The following is a 20,793-nucleotide window of genomic DNA, read 5'->3' on the forward strand; positions in this document are numbered from 1 at the left end:
TAGAAACCGAAAATGTTTGCCATCTTTCAAATGCTCACCCAAAATTTTATATGAAAGGAGTGGCAACCTTTTACCATATATTAAGATGAGCCACCTAAAGAATTTGGTTCTCGGTAGAAACTTTTTTCTTTAATGATTTCGAAATAAACCTCAATTTTCCTGTACCACGCAGGGAAGTGTACTGAAGTCTAATGTATGTCCTGCTAGCAATTAGCGTTAAGCAATGCGATTCATGTATTGAAACAAGATGTATTCATCGTTCACTCAAACAGACATTGTTTCTAAAATTTGCTAAACAAAAATGCTGATTCTGATTGTTAGAAAAACTATGACTTTTCAGACTACATTAGTGAATCTTTTACAGTTTGCAAGAGACATTCAGCCGACTTTGTGTCGTTTCCAGGGAACAGCACGAGGAGATGGTATCTCTTAGTCCCGCATTTTATTTATTTACAATATTTACAGGATGATTATTTATTTACAATTTTTACAATAGGGCGATCGGCGTGAACTGAACCCCTTTTTAATATTTAGGAGTGTTGCTGTAGCTTCAGCCATTTTCTTTTCATTGTCACTTCTGTGCATAGGCCGCGCAAGGAAGAAATGATTTTATATTGCCGTCAACTTGTAGTCTTGTAAGGGCCTTAGAAACTATCTCATCTGTCTTAATTGCGGACTTATTTCTTCTTTTCCACCTAGATTTAAAACTAGTCGGTCAAATTGGTGCCCATGATATTCTGCGTCTTCTGAGAATTTTTACTAAGGAGTAAAAATTTGGATGAACCTTCGAAATTAATGTATTTATCCCCGGATTCCATCCTTCTGAAACATGGTGTGGTGACGCCCTCCTGCGCAGTTCCATATATCCCTTGGCATGTCTTCATTATCCAGCCATTGTTCCAACAAAACAGTCGTAAAAATCCTGCAGTTTTTCATTATCTGGCGTGCTCTCCTGAATGCATAGCCACCCATCATTTAACATGTCCAGGGGAATGTGAGCCAAAGCGGAACACACTCTTATGTGAAAACGAATTTCTTCGTTTTTGTTGTAGGCAGCAACAAGGCCGTAATTCTGCACTTACCTCCACAAGCACTGATTGAAATGGTAGTTGCAGCCATTAATGTTTGCATTAGGAAACAAATGTGTTACTGATTCCATAATTGCAGCTTCAAAATCTATCATGATAGCTATAGGATTCCATCCAGGTACGTTGCTCTTAACAGCTCTGAAAAAGCGATCGTACGTTCCTCGCTTTTTATTGGGTAGCAAGCTGCACACGGTTGGAACTGGCGTGAGGAGGGAAGAACTATACTGACGTGAGGTCTGGAACATCACACGGAATTAGAATTCAGAAAGCGGACGTAATTAGTTTGATACTTAACTTTAATCCATTAATGATGAACATCGCTCTCGACGGTACATGATTCACAATTTTGTCTGTTCAGAATTAATTCTAATTTCTGAATATGAGGCCTTGCTAGGTCGTAGCAAATGACGTAGCTGAAGGCTATTCTAAACTATCGTCTCTGCAAATGAGAGCGCATGCAGTCAGTGAACCATCGCTAGCAAAGTCGGCTGAACAACTGGGCGAGTGCTAGGGAGTCTCTCTAGACCTGCCTTGTGGCGGCGCTCGGTCTGCAATCACTGATAGTGGCGACACGCGGGTCCGACGTATACTAACGGACCGCGGTCAATTTAAAGGCTACCACCTAGCAAGTATGGTGTCTGGCGGTGAGACCACAGTTTCCTCCTCAGAACTAGAAATATCGGCATGAATAATAAATAACTGTCCAAACTGCTTTCTGGAGCTTTTGAACGTTCCAGCGACAAAGTACGAATTGCAGTCTCTTAAACAGGATTTCCCTGGCGAAGACCATTATCCTATCATTTGGTCCTCTTGTCATCATCTGCAAGTAAAAATTTGCTGTTGTTGTTGTTGTCTTCAGTCCTGAGACTGGTTTGATGCAGCTCTCCATGCTACTCTATCCTGTGCAAGCTGCTTCATCTCCCAGTACCTACTGCAACCTACATCCTTCTGAATCTGCTTAGTGTACTCATCTCTCGGTCTCCCTCTACGATTTTTACCCTCCACGCTGCCCTCCAATGCTAAATTTGTGATCCCTTGATGCCTCAAAACATGTCCTACCAACCGATCCCTTTTTCTAGTCAAGTTGTGCCACAAACTTCTCTTCTCCCCAATCCTATTCAATACCTCCTCATTAGTTACGTGATCTATCCACCTTATCTTCAGTATTCTTCTGTAGCACCACATTTCGAAAGCTTCTATTCTCTTCTTGTCCAAACTAGTTATCGTCCATGTTTCACTTCCATACATGGCTACACTCCAAACAAATACTTTCAGAAACGACTTCCTGATACATAAATCTATATTCGATGTTAACAAATTTCTCTTCTTCAGAAACGCTTTCCTTGCCATTGCCAGGCTACATTTTATATCCCCTCTACTTCGACCATCATCAGTTATTTTACTTCCTAAATAGCAAAACTCCTTTACTACTTTAAGTGTCTCATTTCCTAATCTAATTCCCTCAGCATCACCCGATTTAATTTGACTACATTCCATTATCCTCGTTTTGCTTTTGTTAATGTTCATCTTATATCCTCCTTTCAAGACACTGTCCATTCCGTTCAACTGCTCTTCCAAGTCCTTTGCCGTCTCTGACAGAATTACAATGTCATCGGCGAACCTCAAGGTTTTTACTTCTTCTCCATGAATTTTAATACCTACTCCAAATTTTTCTTTTGTTTCCTTTACTGCTTGCTCAATATACAGATTGAATAACATCGGGGAGAGGCTACAACCCTGTCTCACTCCTTTCCCAACCACTGCTTCCCTTTCATGCCCCTCGACTCTTATTACTGCCATCTGGTTTCTGTACAAATTATAAATAGCCTTTCGCTCCCTGTATTTTACCCCTGCCACCTTTAGAATTTGAAAAAGAGTATTCCAGTCAACATTGTCAAAAGCTTTCTCTAAGTCTACAAATGCTAGAAACGTAGGTTTGCCTTTTCTTAATCTTTCTTCTAAGATAAAAAATTTGCTAATGAGCAAATTATGTTCTTGCAGAAATATTCCTGCAGGACCGGTCAGATCTTGTGTAGATCCCATGCTTTTTTGCCTGATGCGTTGCAGCGATCGTTTTGCACTCCTGTGTGACGGCAGTAATGTGACGATGTCGCATCCTTGATTGGACAGTGGCCCTACTTCTTCGACGTAAACAGAAGACATTGAAGTGTCCGTTTCTTTGACACGCCTTTTGGCGTTTGCCACGTGTTTTCGCACTACATTAGCCGCAACGTCCGGAATACATGTATGGCTGCCTTCGCCTAAAACTAAGTTTTTTTCTGGTGGGTAGTCTTCCTTTATACTTCTCCTTGTTTAAGTTTACGCGATACGCTGCCTGTTTGGTGTCCACAGCAGTACTGAACTGCGGTGCGCTACCCTGTTTCGTGTCCCTGTAGACCAGGGGTCTCCAAACTTTTTAGTGCGCGGGCCACATTGACTCCACCACGATGTTATAAGGGCCAAGATCTACCTAATGGGATTAAAGCACCCTAGCACTCCACGATCACCGTAATGTAAGGCTAAAGGAAAGATGAAATCGTAAAAATCGAAGGTTGCGGGATTAGCTAGCACTGAAACAAACTACGATTTTTATTTAATTACATAATTTTGATTGGTGGACGTAACTGACCGAAATTCTGGCGAATTTCATCGACAAAAAAGTATGTCACTGCACATTCTTCACGAAAGCGTCCTGCAAAGTTAACGAAATCTCAAAATCATTGTTAGCAACACTATTACTGAAAGACGTAACAGAGGTATAGTGTATCAACGCATTGTTATTTCAAGCGTTGCAACAATAAGTTTAGTTATGTAGTCTTGTAGCAGAGGCAATGTCGCGGTATATTGGTCGCGATAGGCCTCGAAACTCAATTGTTGGCAGTATAGGTACCGCCTCAAATATTTGGCGGGCCGGATACCGGGGATGTCCGGCCATCTAACGCGGGCCGGTTTGCCTATTCTCTCGGGCCGGTTTCAGCCCGCGGGCCCTAGTTTGGAGACCCCTGCTGTAGACTGCCCGCTACCTGTTCGGCCGGGTCTCCTCACAAATGTCGCTCCTCACAAGTGTCCCAACCCCGTTTTCTGTAGTTGGCTTCCACTTCTATTGACGCCTGACGGCAGGGATTAACGCGTGGTTCCAACTACCTGGATGTCCCGTGTTAGGGGACTACCCACTGCTCAGGTAACCACTGTTTCCTTGCAGCCGAGAGAACGCTTTCACTAACGCTCCTCCCCCCCCCCCCAAATGGAACAACCAACGCAGTGTGCGATTTGTGCTTTTACCAGTGGGGGGGGGGGATGTCTTAGGGGATTAGTACAATCACATATGTTACTAGCTTGGACCGTGGCGTTACCCATGGTTAATCAGTTATTTATAAATAGAAGTCAATGCCGAAACTCACGATTCACGCGTATGCACTATCAGAAAAGCCATCACTTGTTATATCTTTAAAAGTGCATTATAGGTAAAGCTTATTTACAAAATCATCTACGTACAGGTATACGACGGGAATTCAAAAAGTAAAGGCACATTTGTGAAAAGCTGTACTTATTCTGATGATAGAAAACTGAAACGTGCGTTATTTTTCTACATAACCTCCCTGGACTTCAATGCAGTTTTCCCGACGTTTTAGGAGTTTTTTTTATTTCATCAGAAAATACGTTTTTCGGTTGAATCTGTAACCAATTTTGCACCGCAACAATGACTTCTTCATCACATTCAAATCTTCCCTATAGTGCTTCCGTTAAGGGTCCAAACATGTGAAAATCGCTTGGAGCCAGCACCTCGAATCTCAACTCCTTTATTGCGTTATTGCGTCGGCTGTCCGTTTGGCAGAAGGTGGGCGAGCGTTATCTTGTTGCAGATTGACACCTCTTCACTGTTTTCCACGACGTTTTGATCTGATGGCAGGTTTAAGTTTCGTACGCAACACATCACATCCACCATACAATACAGACCTGGCTCTAAAGCCACGTTTACGCTGGGGCGACGACTTACAACATTGTGGCATGCTACGGAAATGTGGCGTGCGTCGTCTTGTAGCATGCTACAACAGGCAACATCTTGCGGCGTATGTTGCATGCGGGAGGTTAATTTATACCAAAGCAACAGAATTTGTGCCACACGTGTGTCGGTCTTGCAGTATGAAGGATGGTAAAGTATCGCAGCGGCGGCCTACTTGGTACTTGCAAATGCAGCTAACAACGGAAGTGAAAACCAAAGGAAAAGAAAACGATGGTGGAAGAGAAGAGTATTTAAAGAAGGTCCACGAAATAGTATCCTAGGAACTAGAAGTAGACGATGGTGCGTTATTTAGTAATGTGTGCTTTCGTCCCAGGCGCGTTACTCCGAGCCATACCGTTGCCAAGAGATGGCCTAACGGTAAATGTTGGCACAGGTAGAGGGCGGGTCACCACACTGTGTCAGGGCCCCGGGTGGGAATTTCAGCCCCCAGCTCACCCAACTCTGCGATACTGCGATACGACTGCTTCGGTACGACGGACACATTACTTCCCTCGCAAGCTCGCAAGTAAACGGATGACGCACCTTAGACGAAAGCAACAATGACGACATGAGAATGATGATTTAGCTCTAAATGTTTTGAAATGCTTAACTACTACATAACACTTTTTCAAAATTAATAAGCAAACACATTAATAGTAAGACTGTATTAAAAAACTTTCGGAGTTCGGCTCCACAAATTTAAATTATATGTAAAGTTTTACTCCAGTGCGTGGGAAATAAACATCCCAGGTTGGGACGCAAAAAACTGAAACCACAGGAAGGGATGGTCTGACGCAGAGGGGGGGGGGGGGGGGAATCCCCCCCTGCAAATCGCACACTGAACCAACGTCACCGAGCCTCATGCGATGAAACGAAATAAAAGTTTGTACTTTTTGCAGACGAAACTAGCATTACATTAGGGAGAAAACAGAAGAGTTGGTAGATGATATTTTTCAAAGAATTATTAAGTGAGTCTCTGGAAATGGACCCTCCCTAAATTTTGTGAAAAAAAGCACGCCACATTCGGTTCTGTACAACAAAGCCATACCAACAGTCGATGCAGCACTTGCGCGGGAGTTAGGAAGTAGGGCAGAATGCTCTAAATTTCTGGATGTACCTAATGATGAAAACTGGAAGAAGCATATGACTGAGCGTCTCTAACAAACTGAACTACTTTTGCTCTTCGTGAATTGCTAATCTCGGAAACAAACATATACAGGGTGTTACAAAAAGGTACGTCCAAACTTTCAGGAAACATTCCTCACACACAAAGAAAGAAAATATGTTATGTGGACATGTGTCCGAACACTTCGACTGAAACGTGCAGGAGCTCCATCGTGCATGAACCACATGTTGTGTCGTACTTGTAAAGGCACATGTTCTAGCAGCACAGGTAGAGTATCCCGTATGAAATCATGATAACGTGCTCCATTGAGCGTAGGTGGAAGAACATGGGGCCCAATCAAGACATCACCAACAATGCTTGCCCACAGAAAATCTGTGTTCATGACATGATAGCACAATTGCGTGCGGATTCTCGTCAGCCCACACATGTTGATTGTGACAATTTACAATTTGACCACGTTGGAATAAAGCCTCATCCGTAAAGAGAACATTTGCACTGAAATGAGGATTGACACATTGTTGGATGAAGTGTACCCGTGGACGCCAATCAGCTGCTGATAATGACTGCACACGCTGTACATGGTACGGGAACAACTGGTTCTCCCGTAGCACTCTCCATACAGTGACGTGATCAACGTTACCTTGTACAGCAGCAACTTCTCTGACGCTGACATTAGGGTTATCGTCAACTGCACGAAGAATTGCCTCGTCCATTGCAGGTCTCCTAGTCATTCTATGTCTTCCCCAGTCGCGAGTCATAGGCTGGAATGTTCCGTGCTCCCTAAAACGCCGATCACTTGCTTCGAACGTGTTCCTGCCGGGACACCTTCGTTCTGGAAATCTGTCTCGATACAAACGTGCCGCGCCACGGCTATTGCCCCGTGCTAAGTCATACATCAAATGGGCATCTGCCAACTTCGCATTTGTAAACATTGCACTGACTGCAAAACCACGTTCGTGATGAACACTAACCTGTTGATGCTACGTACTGATGTGCTTGATGCTAGCTAGTACTGTAGAGCAATGAGTCGCATGTCAACACAAGCACCGAAGTCAACATTACCTTCCATCAATTTGGAGTAGATATTGAAATCAAGGGAGAAGAAATCAAAACTTTGAGGTTCGCCGATGACATTGTAATTCTGTCAGAGACAGCAAACGACTTGGAAGAGCAGTTGAACGGAATGGACAGTGTCTTGAAAGTAGGATATATGATCAACATCAACAAAAGCAAAACAAGGATAAGGGAATGTAGTCGAATTAAGTCGGGTGATGCTGAGGGAATTAGATTAGGAAATGAGACACTTAAAGTAGTAAAGGAGTTTTGCAATTTAGGGAGCAAAATAACTGATGATGGTCGAAGTAGATAGGGTATAAAATGTAGACTGGCAATGGCAAGGAAAGCGTTTCTGAAAACAATTTGTTAACATCGAGTATAGATTTAAGTATCAGGAAGTCGTTTTTGAAAGTATTTGTATGGAGTGTAGCCATGTATGGAAGTGAAACATGGACAATAAATAGTTTGGACAAGAAGACAATAGAAGCTTTCGAAATGTGGTGCTACAGAAGAATGTTGAAGATTAGGTGGGTAGATCAGGTAACTAATGAGGAGGTATTGAGTAGGATTGGGGGGAAGAGAAGTTTGTGGCACAACTTGACTAGAAGAAGGGATCGCTTGGTAGGACATGACCTGAGGCATCAAGGGATCACAAATTTAGCATTGGAGGGCAGTGTGGAGGGTAAAAATTGTAGAGGGAGACCAAGAGATGAATACACTAAGCAGATTCAGAAGGATGTAGGTTGCAGTAGGTACTGGGAGATAAAGAAACTTGCACAGGATAGGGTAACATGGAGAGCTGCATCAAACCAGTCTCAGGACTGAAGACCACAACAACAACAACAAAACAACAACTACTATGGGGTGTCGAAAAAGTCTCTCCGCAGTGCCGTATAATTGTTCGCCTGCCTGAGTTACTCCCCTTCAAGTGGACTCTCCCAACATTCCACTGTTTCGTTTATCTCAGACAGCGTAAGTAGTAACGTAGGTGCGTGTCGTTACGTGTTGACGTGAACGTTTAAGTTTAGTTTCTTTGTTTGTTTGTTTCGTTTTTGGCACTGTTAAAGTGCTAACCATTGAAGAACGTGTATTTTTAGTCGAACAAGTGTTCAAAGCTGGCGAGAAATACACAGTTTCGGTTCGTCAAACATTAATTCAGTTTTCCCAGAGACAATACTCCCACATCGCGATACTGTGCGAGATTTGATTAACAAATTTAGAAGCACGGCTTCAGTGACAGATGCACCGAGAAGTGGTCGTCTTAACGTTTAGTCTGAGCATATAAACTACTCGATATTTCGGATAAAATGTCCATGAGTCCGAACAAGTCAGCAAGAAAACTCGCCCAGGAAATCGATGTTAGTGTCGGAACGGCCCACACAGCTGTAAGGAAAAAAATAGAACTTTTCCCATACAAAGTGGCAGCCGTGCAAGAACTGAAAAATACTGGTCATGGCAAGAGACTGCATTATTGTCAATGGTTCAAAAATTTCGTTCAACAAAATGGAAAAGATATTCGTAATGAAACGTTTTTCACTGATGAGGCGCGGTTTCATTTATCCGCGTACATGAACTCGCATAATTCTCGTATGTGGAGTACTGGAAATCCGTGGGGAATCACTTCATTTTGTGAAAATAGGAGTTTGGATTGCTATTTCTAGACGTCGGATTATGGGTCCCATATAATAAACAAACAACGTTACTGCAGTGTTATTCTGTACGCATTCATAGGAGAAGTTGTGTTAAGTTAAATACTGAACGGTTAGTTTCAACAAGACGGTGCAACCGCGCATACAGCTCGCGTTTCAATGTCACTGCTTGCTGATGTTTTTGGTGATGGCATAATTTCACAGGGACTATGTCCTTCACGATCGCCCGACCTAATACCACCTGACGTTTTCTTCTGGGGTGCAGCGAAAGCAAATGTCTATTAAAAAAAACCGTCCAAAATCCATTGATGAATAGATAACTGCAATATCTACTTTCACTGTTTCTCTTACTGAAGGAATGTTACAGCTTGTGTTTGGAAACATAATTAGACAAATTGAATTGTGTATTAACAACAGGGGGACACTTTCAACATTTAATGTGAAAATTTGTAAGTCAAAATGAATATTCAGTAAATTAATAACTTGTATTTCACTGAGTTTTATTTCGGTATATTCACTGCGGCATACGGCACGCGCAGCTAACAATCATACGACCCTGCGGAAACACTTATTGAACACCCCGTATTTCTTTTATGTGGCCATTCCACCTAAGGTAGCTCTAAATAGTTACTCCGAAGTATTTTACGGCAGATACTGTTTCCAGCAATACGTCATCAAAAGTGTAGTTGTACAGCAGTGCATTTCTTTACCTATACTTGCGCAAAATGTCACACTAATTTTCCTTCGGGGTCAACAGCCACAGCCTGCGGCATTCATCAAGCCTCTGCATGCCATTCTGGCATTGTTACTTTCTTACATGCAACCGCATGTTCTGCGAACAGTGTTAAAGAGCTTTCGACGTTTCCTGCTGTATCATTTACAGGGTGATAATTACTGAATTATACGACAAAAATGTAAATTAGTTACAAACTACGGCGTTGCACACACTTCAGTCAACGTGTAAACGTCACAAGAAATACTTGGGTTTAGGTTATAACATGTTCGATATGCCTGCCGTCTTTGGCAATGATGTGCCGCAGACGAATAGCGAAATTCTGCATGAAGTGTCGGAACATCGATGCTGATGATCTCCTGACAGTCTGTTTTCAGCTCAGCAACTATTTTGGGGTTACTGCTGTGCACCTCGTCTCTAATACAACCCCACAGCATGTGTTCAGATGCGGAGAATATGGTGGCTAAACGAGGACCAAGCCAGTGGCCTCTGGGTGCTCCAGAGCCAGAATGCGGTCCCCAAAGTGTTCCTCCAGGAAATCACTCTCCTGCTTCGACGAAGTGGAGCTCCGTCTTGCATGAACCACATCTTGTTGAAATCAGGGTCACTTTGGATGATGGGGATGAAATAATCTGCTAAAACCTTCACGCACCGTTCGGTAATCGCCGTGCCATCAAGGAATATCGAACCGATTATTCCGTGATTCGACATTGCACACCGCAGTCACCCGCTGAAGGTGAAGAGACTTCTCGATCGCGAAATGCGGATTTTTAGTCCCCCAAATGCACCAGTTTTGCCTATTGCCGAACCCATCTAAATGAAACTGGGCTTCGTCCCTAAACCAAACAACAATGCGCACACAGTGCAGTTTGTACGTCCTGACGCAAACCGTTCACACGTTGTAACGATTATTTCATATAGTTCAATAATAGGGAGCGAAAGGCTATTTACAGTTTGTACAGAAACTAGATGGCAGTTGTAAGAGTCGAGGGACATGAAAGGGAAGCAGTGGTTGGGAAGGGAGTGAGACAGGGTTGTAGCCTATCCCATGTTATTCAGTCTGTATATTGAGCAAGCAGTAAAGGAAACAAAAGAAAAATTCGGAATAGGTATTAAAATCCTTGGAGAAGAAATAACAACTTTGAGGTTCGCGGATGACATTGTAATTCTGTCTGAGACAACACAGGACGTGGAAGAACAGATGAACGAAATGGACAGTGTCTTGAAAGTAGGATATAAGATGAACGTCAACAAAAGCAAAACGAGGATAATGGAATGTAGTCGAAATAAGTCAGGTGATGCTAAGGGAATTAGATTAGGAAATGAGACATTTGAAGTAGTAAAGGAGTTTTGCTATTTGGGAAGCAAAATAACTGATAATGGTTGAAGCAGAGAGGATATAAAATGTAGACTGGCAATGGCAAGGAAAGCGTTTCTGAAGAAGAGAAATTTGTTAACATCGAGTATAGATTTATATGTCACATATGGAAATGAAACATGGGCGATAAATAGTCTGGACAAGAAGAGAATAGAAGCTTTCGAAATGTGGTGCTACAGAAGATCACATAACTAATGAGGAGGTATTTAATAGAATTGGGGAGAAGAGACATTTGTGGTGACAACTTGACTGGAAGAAGGGATCGCTTGGTAGGACATGTTCCGAGGCATCAAGGGATCGCAATTTGGTATTGGAGGGCAGCGTGGAGGGTAAAAATCGTAGAGGGAGACCAAGAGATGAATAAACTAAGCAGATTCAGAAGGATGTAGGGTGCAGCAGGTACTGGGAGATCAAGCAGCTTGCACAGGATAGAGGAGCATGGAGAGCTGTATCGAATCAGTCTCTGGACTGAAGACAACAACAACAACAACAACAACAACTGTTCAATAATCGTCGCCCCGTATACAGGGTGGTACAAAAAGGTACGGCCAAACTTTCAGGAAAAATTCCTGACACACAAATAAAGAAAAGATGTTATGTGGACATGTTTTCGGAAACGCTTAATTTCCATGTTAGAGCTCATTTTAGTTTCGTCCACCTACGCTTAGTGGAGCACGTTATCATGATTTCATACGGGATACTCTACCTGCGCTGCTAGAACATGTGCCTTTACAAGTACGATATAACATGTGGTTCATGCACGATTGAGCTCCTGCACATTTCAGTCGAAGTGTTCGTACGCTTCTCAACAACAGATTCGGTAACCGATGGATTGGTAGAGGTGGACCAATTCCATGGCCTCCACGCTCTCCTGATCTCAACCCTCTTGACTTTCATTTATGGGGCATTTGAAAGCTCTTGTCTACGCAACCCCGGTACCAAATGTAGAGACTCTTCGTGCTCGTATTGTGGACGGCTGTGTTAAAACACGCCATTCTCCAGGTCTGCATCAGCGCGTCAGGGATTCCATGCGACGGAGAGTGGATGCATGTATCCTCGCAGGACATTTTGAACACTTTCTGTAACAAAGTGTTTGAAGTCACGCTGGTACGTTCTGTTGCTGTGTGTTTCCATTCCATGATTAATGTGATTTGAAGAGAAGTAATAAAATGAGGTCTAATATGGAAAGTAAGCGTTTCCGGACACATGTCCACATAACATATTTTCTTTCTTTGTGTGTGAGGAATGTTTCCTGAAAGTCTGCCCGTACCTTTTTGTAACTCTCTGTATACACTAACGGAAAATAGTCCCAGCACCAAGAAGGAGTTGTGCAAGATAAATGAAAGTTGACAGGCGAGTTTCTACATCTGATGAAATTTCTCTCCAGACGTGTAAGTGTGGAGCTAATAGTGCCCTGTGGGGAAGCAAATCAGGTTTGTCTTAAATACTCACTGTGACGGACGTGAGTGTTAGTTACTTTTGACAATGAACGCCGTGAGCTGGTGTCAGTTAAGAATTCCTCTAAGGCGACAAAGACGCCATTATAAACGTATCACTGATTTTCAGCGAGATTTATGTATCAGGAAGTCGTTTCTGAATGTATTTGTATGGAGTGTAGCCATGTATGGAAGTGAAACATGGACGATAAATAGTTTGGACGAGAAGAGAATAGAAGTTTTCGAAATGTGGTGCTATAGAAGAATGCTGAAGATTAGATGGGTAGATCACATAACTAATGAGGAAGTATTGAATAGGATTGGGGAGAAGAGAAGTTTGTGGCACAACTTGATTAGAGGAAGGGATCACCAATTTAGTATTGGAGGGCAGCGTGGAGGGTAAAAATCGTAGAGGGAGACCAAGAGATGAATACACTAAGCAGATTCAGAAGGACGTAGGTTGCAGTAGGTACTGGGAGATGAAGAAGCTTGCACAGGATAGAGTAGCATGGAGAGCAGCATCAAACCAGTCTCAGGACTGAAGACCACAACAACAACGTGTTATCGTGGTTCTGTCGTTGTCTTTTCGTTTTAATTACATTTCATTAGTGTTCCTAGAGTAAGAACGTTTGGTTTTATTAGATACAACTTGTTATCTGATATAATTTTCAGATTGTCTTCCTTTTCTCTAGAGTAAAATATATGTGGCAGCTTATTTGACAAATGTACCAGCGACATTGTATGGTTACAACCAGTTTTGTTTATCTTGCTGCAATTTCTGTAATTTTTGCTAGTGGTATAGCTAGTGGTCTTGTGTAATTTCTGGTTGTTTCGTAATATTTTATGCCTCCATTCGGTTTCTTGATTGTTAATTTCAATACAGTTTTCTATCTATTTTTGTATTGAGCAAGTCGAGCTAAAACAAAAAAAATCGAAAACTTCATTGAAATTATCAATCAAGAAGTGCGTGACTATTGACCAAAAGACGGAATCACCGTGCTGCCTCATTCTGCGTACTCTCCATCCCTGGCCCTCGCAGACTTAGTTTTTATTTCCACGATTGGTAACGCCGTTGAAAGTCCGAAGATTTGTAACCGTAGACGAGAAGAAAGAAAATTAACAGACGTCGCTTCGCGTTAACTAGCAAGCGGCGTACGAAGACTGCTTCCGGAAGTGGAAATGGCGGTGGGAACGGTGTATCTGTTGTTGTTGTTGTTGTTGTTGTCTTCAGTCCTGAGACTGGTTTGATGCGCCTCTCCATGCTACTCTATCCTGTGCAAGCTTCTTCATCTCCCAGTACCTACTGCAACCTACATCCTTCTGAATCTGCTTAGTGTATTCATCTCTTGGTCTCCCTCTACGATTTTTACCCTCCACGCTGCCCTCCAATGCTAAATTTGTGATCCCTTGATGCCTCAGAATATGTCCTACCAACCGATCCCTTCTTCTGGTCAAGTTGTGCCACAAACTTCTCTTCTCCCCAATCCTATTCAATACCTCCTCATTAGCTACGTGATCTACCCACCTAATCTTCTACATTCTTCTGTAGCACCACATTTCGAAAGCTTCTATTCTCTTCTTGTCCAAACCATTTATTATCCATGCTTCACTTCCATACATGGCTACACTCCAAACAAATACTTTCAGCCACGACTTCCTGACACTCAAATCTATACTCGATGTTAACAAATTGTTTTCAGGAACGCTTTCCTTGCCATTGCCAGTCTACATTTTATGTCCTCTCTACTTCGACAATCATCAGTTATTTTGCTCCCCAAATTGCAAAACTCCTTTACTACTTTAAGTGTCTCATTTCCTAATCTAATTCCCTCAGCATCACCCGACTTAATTCCACTATATTCCATTATCCTTGTTTTGCTTTTGTTGATGTTGATCTTATATCCTACTATCAAGACACTGTCCATTCCGTTCAACTGCTCTTCCAAGTACTGTCTATGACAGAATTACAATGTCATCGTCGAACCTCAAAGTTTTTATTTCTTCTCCATGGATTTCAATACCTTCTCCGAACTTTTCTTTTGTTTCCTTCACTGCTTGCTCAATATACAGATTGAATAACATAGCGGAGAGGCTACAACCCTGTCTCACTCCCTTCCCAACCACTGCTTATCTTTCATGCCCCTCGACTCTTACAACTGCCATCTGCTTTCTATACAAAATGTAAATAGCCTTTCACTCCATGTGTTTTGCCCCTGCCACCTTCAGAATTTGAAAGAGAGTATTCCAGTCAACATTGTCAAAGGCTTTCTCTAAGTCCTTGGAGGAGAGTATTTTGAAAGAGACTGTTCACAGTCAGTAAAAGGTGAGTGTAAAAAAATGTTGTGGACAAAGTTCCGAAATTGTTTGAACGAACTTCGTACATCACGTCTGTCCGAATAAACATGTATATGAGTCGCTGTACACCGCACTAACGGTTAACAGGACTAACGCCGCACCGCTCGTCATAGTTGGCCGGTTGTTGAGCTTTGCTTCGCAGTTAGGGTGACCAGGCGCAATTGTTTGTAAAGGAAGACCAACAGCTTCAAAAAGCAGGACGAAGGAAGAAAACAAAAAAAGAGGACACATCAAACGGGTCAACTGCAGATGAGGATACAACCCGTCAGTTTTGGACAAGGCACGTGACTGCCGGGAATTACCGGGAAACTAGTAGTTAATTGCTACTGATGGTCAGGTGGTGGTTAAATGAGCAATATAAAAAAAATTAAAAACATTGATTGTGGTGACAGTGTGGCGTCAATTGTTTTGTTATGTCAACAGCACGGAATTGTTTACAAAGCGAAAAATTGAGACCATTTACCTCCCTTCACCGCTACCAACATCTACAATTCAAGCACCAGCTGACGACATGTAAACTGCACTTTAACCTTCCGTATACAAATAAATTGAATGTCTATGAAACAATGAAATAAAACCATGACAGTTAATCTGTCGAGTTATTTCTTATCTTTATTGGTCACTGAGACGTACGAACCAGCTCCAGATATCTTACATTCCGCTTCAAATTCATTACTCCCTTTCTGAAATCCGGATATTTGCGGGATAGGACATCAGAAAATGTACACTTTCGTTTAGGCATAGCCAAATATTTTGCGTAACTCACTCGGTTAAAACTTACTCTCACAAATCACACGTGCACCTCAGGAAGCCAAGCCAATACAAAGCGAAGATACGAAACGAAAATTTTAAATAATCGATATTTGCATTCGCTTATAGGTCGATCAACGATAGCATCGACGATCCTGGTGCCACCTATTAACACCGCCTTCGTGCGTGTTTATCACGAGGGCTGTGCCAATAGATAAAGTACTTAAGACTAGAGCAATAGAACAGGACGAATTGTAAATTTAACTGTATTATGCTCAACTTTATGAAAAGGCCGGACACTGTAAAAATCCGCCCGGACAAAGAGCTAAAAAGGAGGACATGTCCGGATTAATCCGGACGTCTAGTCACCCTATTCACAGTGCTCCACTAACAAGGGAACCTCCCCATCGCACTTCCATCAGATTTGATTATAAGTTGGCACAGTGGATAGGCCTTGAAAAACTGAGCACAGATCACCCGAGAAAACAGGAAGAGGTTGTGTGGAACTATGAAAAAAATAAGCAAAATATACAAACTGAGTAGTCCATGTTTAAGATAGGGAACATCAAAGACATCGTGAGCTCAGGAGCGCCGTGGTCCCGTGAGCAGCTGCGGGAAGAGAGGTCCTTGGTTCAAGTCTTTCCTCGAATGAAAAGTTTACTTTCCTTATTTTCGCAAAGTTATGATCTATCCGTCAGTTCATTGACATCTCTGTTCACTGTTATAAGTTTAGTGTCTGTGTTTTGTGACCGCACCGCAAAACCGTGCGATTAGTAAACGAAAGGACGTGCCTCTCCAACGGGAACCAAAAAAATTTGATCGCAAGGTCATAGGTCAACCGATTCCTCCACAGTAAAACACGTCTGATATATTCTATACGACACTGGTGACGGCATGTGCGTCACATGACAGGAATATGTTGTCAGCCCACCTAACTTGTACACTTGGCGAATGGGTAAAAAGATTCTTCTACCTTGCCCGACTTAGGTTTTGTTGTGGATGTGATAATCACTCCCAAAAAAGTGATGAAAACATAAGAGTTTGTAACATAAACTGCAACAAATGAATGCAACAGTTTCACAGTCGCACAGTTTTCCCTGTGCTCTGTTAAAACATATGTTTTTAACGTTTTCAAATTTTTCCGTGTGTAGACCGTCAAATCCTGCATATGTCCAAGCAAATCGGAACATGTCCTGGAATTTTGGTGAGCGAAGTTCATTATGTGTGAGTGCCTGAACTTTGATAATTGTCTGAAAATAAAAAGTTAAACTTTTCAGTCTAGGGTAGACTTGAACCAACGACATCTTGTTCCACAACTGCTTACGCTAACCACGGGACGACGACGCTCCTGGGCTCATACTATCCATGATGTTACCTATCTTGCGCATGGACTACTCAGTTTGTTTATTTTGCTAATTTTTTTCATAGTTCCACACAACTTCTTCCTGTTTTCTCGATTTATCTGTGTTCGATTTTTCAAGGCCTATCCACTGTGCCAACTTATAACTAAATCTGAGGGGGGTGCAATGGGGAGATTCCCTTGTAGGCACTATGGGACTTAACATCTGAGGTCATCAGTCGCCTAGAACTTAGAACTACTTCGACCTAACTAACCTGACATCACACACATCCATGCCCGAGGCAGGATTCGAACCTGCGACCGTAGCAGCAGCGCGTTTTCGGACTGAAGCGCCTAGAACCGCTCGGCCACAGCGGCCTGCGCTTATTTGTAGCGTGGTCTTACCTTTAACGTGATAGTAGAGCTGGAGCTCTTCAATAGCGGAAAGCCATACCCGAAACGCATTCCAGACAGACACGGCGAATTTCATCAAAAACGTAAGTCCAACAGCTTCGAAGAGTCGATTTCTCGCAACGCTTCTTTCTCAGTGCGTGGAGCGGACGTAGGCGCTCTGCAGATGGCTGGAAGGCTCGGACGGCTGCTTCTTGCCGCCCGACCACGTGCTGTCATGGCGGAACGCTGACTAATAGCCGCGACAGCGAAACAAACAGCCCGAGAGACCTCTGTCGGCCGCACCAGGCCAGCGCTATCAGCTCGTCTTGCAGAGGGCCTGAGGTCGTCAGACTGCGGCCCGCAGGCTGCGTGCAGTCATGTGGCCCGCAGTCCCCAGCCGGATTTCAAAGTAATATGCATGTAGCTCAGTGGGGACTGTTAAATGCAGAGAAGAGGGCGGATGGGTGGAGAGAGTACACTGAAGGCCCGTATGAGAGGGGAAACTCGTCTGATGACGAATCAGGAATCGACATAGACGAGATGGGGGATCCACTATTATAATCAGAATTTAAAAGGGGTTTGGAAGACTGAAGATCGAATATGGCATAAGTGGTAGATGACATAATAATTTCTAAAATCATTGGGGCAGTGGCGGCAAAACGACTATTCTCGTTGGTGTGCAGAATGTACCAGGATAAGTCAATTGTTGTTGTTGTCTTCAGTCCTGAGACTGGTTTGATGCAGCTCTCCATGCTACTCTATCCCGTGCAAGCTTCGTCATCTCTCAGTACCTACTGCAACCTACATCCTTCTGTATCTGTTTAGTGTATTCATCTCTTGGCCTCCCTCTACGATTTTTACCCTCCACACTGCCCTCCAGTACTAAATTGGTCATCACTTGATGCCTCAGAACATGTCCTACCAACCGATCCCTTCTTCTGGTCAAGTTTTGCCACAAACTTCTCTTCTCCCCAATACTATTCAATACCTATTTATCGTCCACGTTTCACTTCCATACATGGCCACATTCCATACAAATACTTTCAGAAACGACTTCCTGACACTTAAATCTATACTCAATGTTAACAAATTTCTTTTCTTCAGAAACACTTTCCTTGCCATTGCCAGTCTACATTTTATATCCTCTCTACTCCGACCATCATCAGTCATTTTGCTCCCCAAATAGCAAAAGTCCTTTACTACTTTAAGTGTCTCATTTCCTAATCTAATGCCCTCAGCATCTCCCGACTTAATTCGACTACATTTCATTATCCTCGTTTTCCTTTTGTTGATGTTATCTTATACCCTCCTTTCAAGACACTGTCCATTCCGTTCAACTGCTCTTCCAGGTCCTTTGCTGTCTCTGACAGAATTACAATGTCATCAGCGAAACTCAAAGTTTTTATTACTTCTCCAAGGATTTTAATACCTCCTCCGATTTTTTTTTTTTTTTTTGTTTCCTTTACTGCTTGCTCAATATAAAGATTGAATAACATGGGATAGGCTACAGCCCTGTCTCACTCCCTTCCCAACCACTGCTCCCCTTTCATGCCCCTCGACTCTTATAACTGCCATCTGATTTCTGTACAAATTGTAAACAGCCTTTCGCTCCCTCTATTTTACCCCTGCCACCTTTAGAATTTGAAAGAGAGTATTCCAGTCAACATTGTCAAAAGCTTTCTCTAAGTCTACAAATGCTAGAAACGTAGGTTTGCCTTTCCTTAATCTAGCTTCTAAGATAAGTCGTAGGGTCAGTATTGTCTCACGTGTTCCAACATTTCTACGGAATCCAAACTCATCTTCCCCGAGGTCGGCTTCTACTAGTTTTTCCATTCGTCTGTAAAGCATTCGCGTTAGTATTTTGCAGCTGTCTCTTCTCACTATATCTAACTGTAACCTATCCATTTCCCTTTTTAAATTTTCTAACCTACCTGCCCGATTAATGGCTCTGACATTCCACGTTCCGATCCGTAGGACGCCAGTTTTCTTTCTCGTGATAACGACGTCCTCTTGAGTAGTCCCCGCCCGGAGATCCGAATGGGGGACTAATTTACCTCCGGAATATTTCACCCAAGAGGACGCCATCATCATTTAACCATACAGCAAAGCTGCATTCCCTTACCCGCAATTTATTATTATTATTATTTTCGATTATTACCATTTAAAGAGAGCGTTTGAACTTTAATTCCTTTATGATGATTCTTTATGTTTTTTCTGAGCCCAAATTTTCTTCATGTGTTTACTGTGTTGTTTATTTTGCTACGCTGTCCATTTGCATTCTGGTCTTTTCTGTGTTGTGGTGTCAAATTTATGGTTTTTGATGATGTTACGGATTTCAGTTCGATGTCCTCTTCGACTTCTTTTATCCATTTTGTTTTTCCCCTGCCTGAGTTGATGACTTTAAGAATTCGCTTTGAAATTCTGCTTTCATTCATCCTGTGGATATGTCCGTACAACTGCATTCTTCTTTTCCTTATTATATCCGTAATGTTGTCTGTGTATTTATATAATTCTTCTTCCAGATTTCTTGCTCTTGTATAGAGCCAAAGAAATTTCTGAGAATTTTCCTTTCTTGTTTCTCTATTTCTTTGATTTTAGTTTGCTACCTATTTGTGTTGTTTCATATGCATACAGTGCCTCCGGAAATCGACAGTGTTGTAGTGCCTGTGTTTTGCGCTAATGAATATGGACTTTTTGTTATAATAGTTCTTCGTGAGTTTATATGTTTTCTGTAGTTTTTTTTTTTTAATCTCTCCTCATTGGCCTTTAGTTTGATCTCTGACGGCTGGATGATTTCTCCCAGGTACTTAAAATGTGGTACTTGCAAGATTTTCCAATGGGTTGTCACAATAGGCAATTTGTCTTGTGGCACTCTTTCTGTGTACTATGTTTTCTCATAGGAGATTTGCAGGCCAGTTCTTTGTGCAAATTCGTGTAACTTCTCTATGGCGTTAGTGGCTTCTTTTCTATTATTTGTGAGGATTGCAAGGTCATCTGCAAAAGCTAAACACTTCACATTGACTCTATTACCCGCAATTTAGTTATATTTTTCTTTATTTTGGTAGTACTATCGCCTTACGATGATGACGCGTGCTTTGTTTATTTGTTGTTATATCTTTGCAATTTTCGTTATCGCTGCCGTGCTGTTAATCATGGCTGTTCCGCTGTCTATTTGCACCAAAGAAGAGCAACGTTCACAGATCCGTTTTTTGTGGTCTGAAGGCTTATCAGGGGCCGAAACTCATCCAAGACTTTCGGTACAGTACGGGAACAGTGCTTTGCCACAACGGAGTGTCTACGAATAGACTGAAAAATTCCGAAATGGTCGCACAACTGCTACGCACAATGGAGCCGGACGACCGTTAACCGCCACAAATGAAGAAACCATTGAGCGTTCACGTGAAATGATTCTCTTAGACGATTGACTATTGACGAAGTGGCACACCGTGTGCAAATTAGTCACGGTTCTGCCTACGAAATCATCCAC

General features: G+C 42.5%; 1 protein-coding gene across 1 annotated transcript in view; it reads right to left on the reverse strand.

Annotated features, from left to right (window-relative positions):
* The window catches only part of LOC126291993 (uncharacterized), a 177,248-nt gene extending 159,720 nt beyond the window's left edge, over positions 1 to 17,528 (reverse strand). The window contains exon 1 of the mRNA XM_049985766.1: positions 17,319 to 17,528. The gene's annotated coding sequence lies outside the window, so the exon portion shown is untranslated. The remainder of the gene's footprint in view (positions 1 to 17,318) is intronic.
* Between the last annotated feature and the right edge of the window lie 3,265 nt (positions 17,529 to 20,793).

This window comes from Schistocerca gregaria, chromosome 9, assembly GCF_023897955.1.
Source record: "Schistocerca gregaria isolate iqSchGreg1 chromosome 9, iqSchGreg1.2, whole genome shotgun sequence".
Taxonomy (NCBI): domain Eukaryota; kingdom Metazoa; phylum Arthropoda; class Insecta; order Orthoptera; family Acrididae; genus Schistocerca; species Schistocerca gregaria.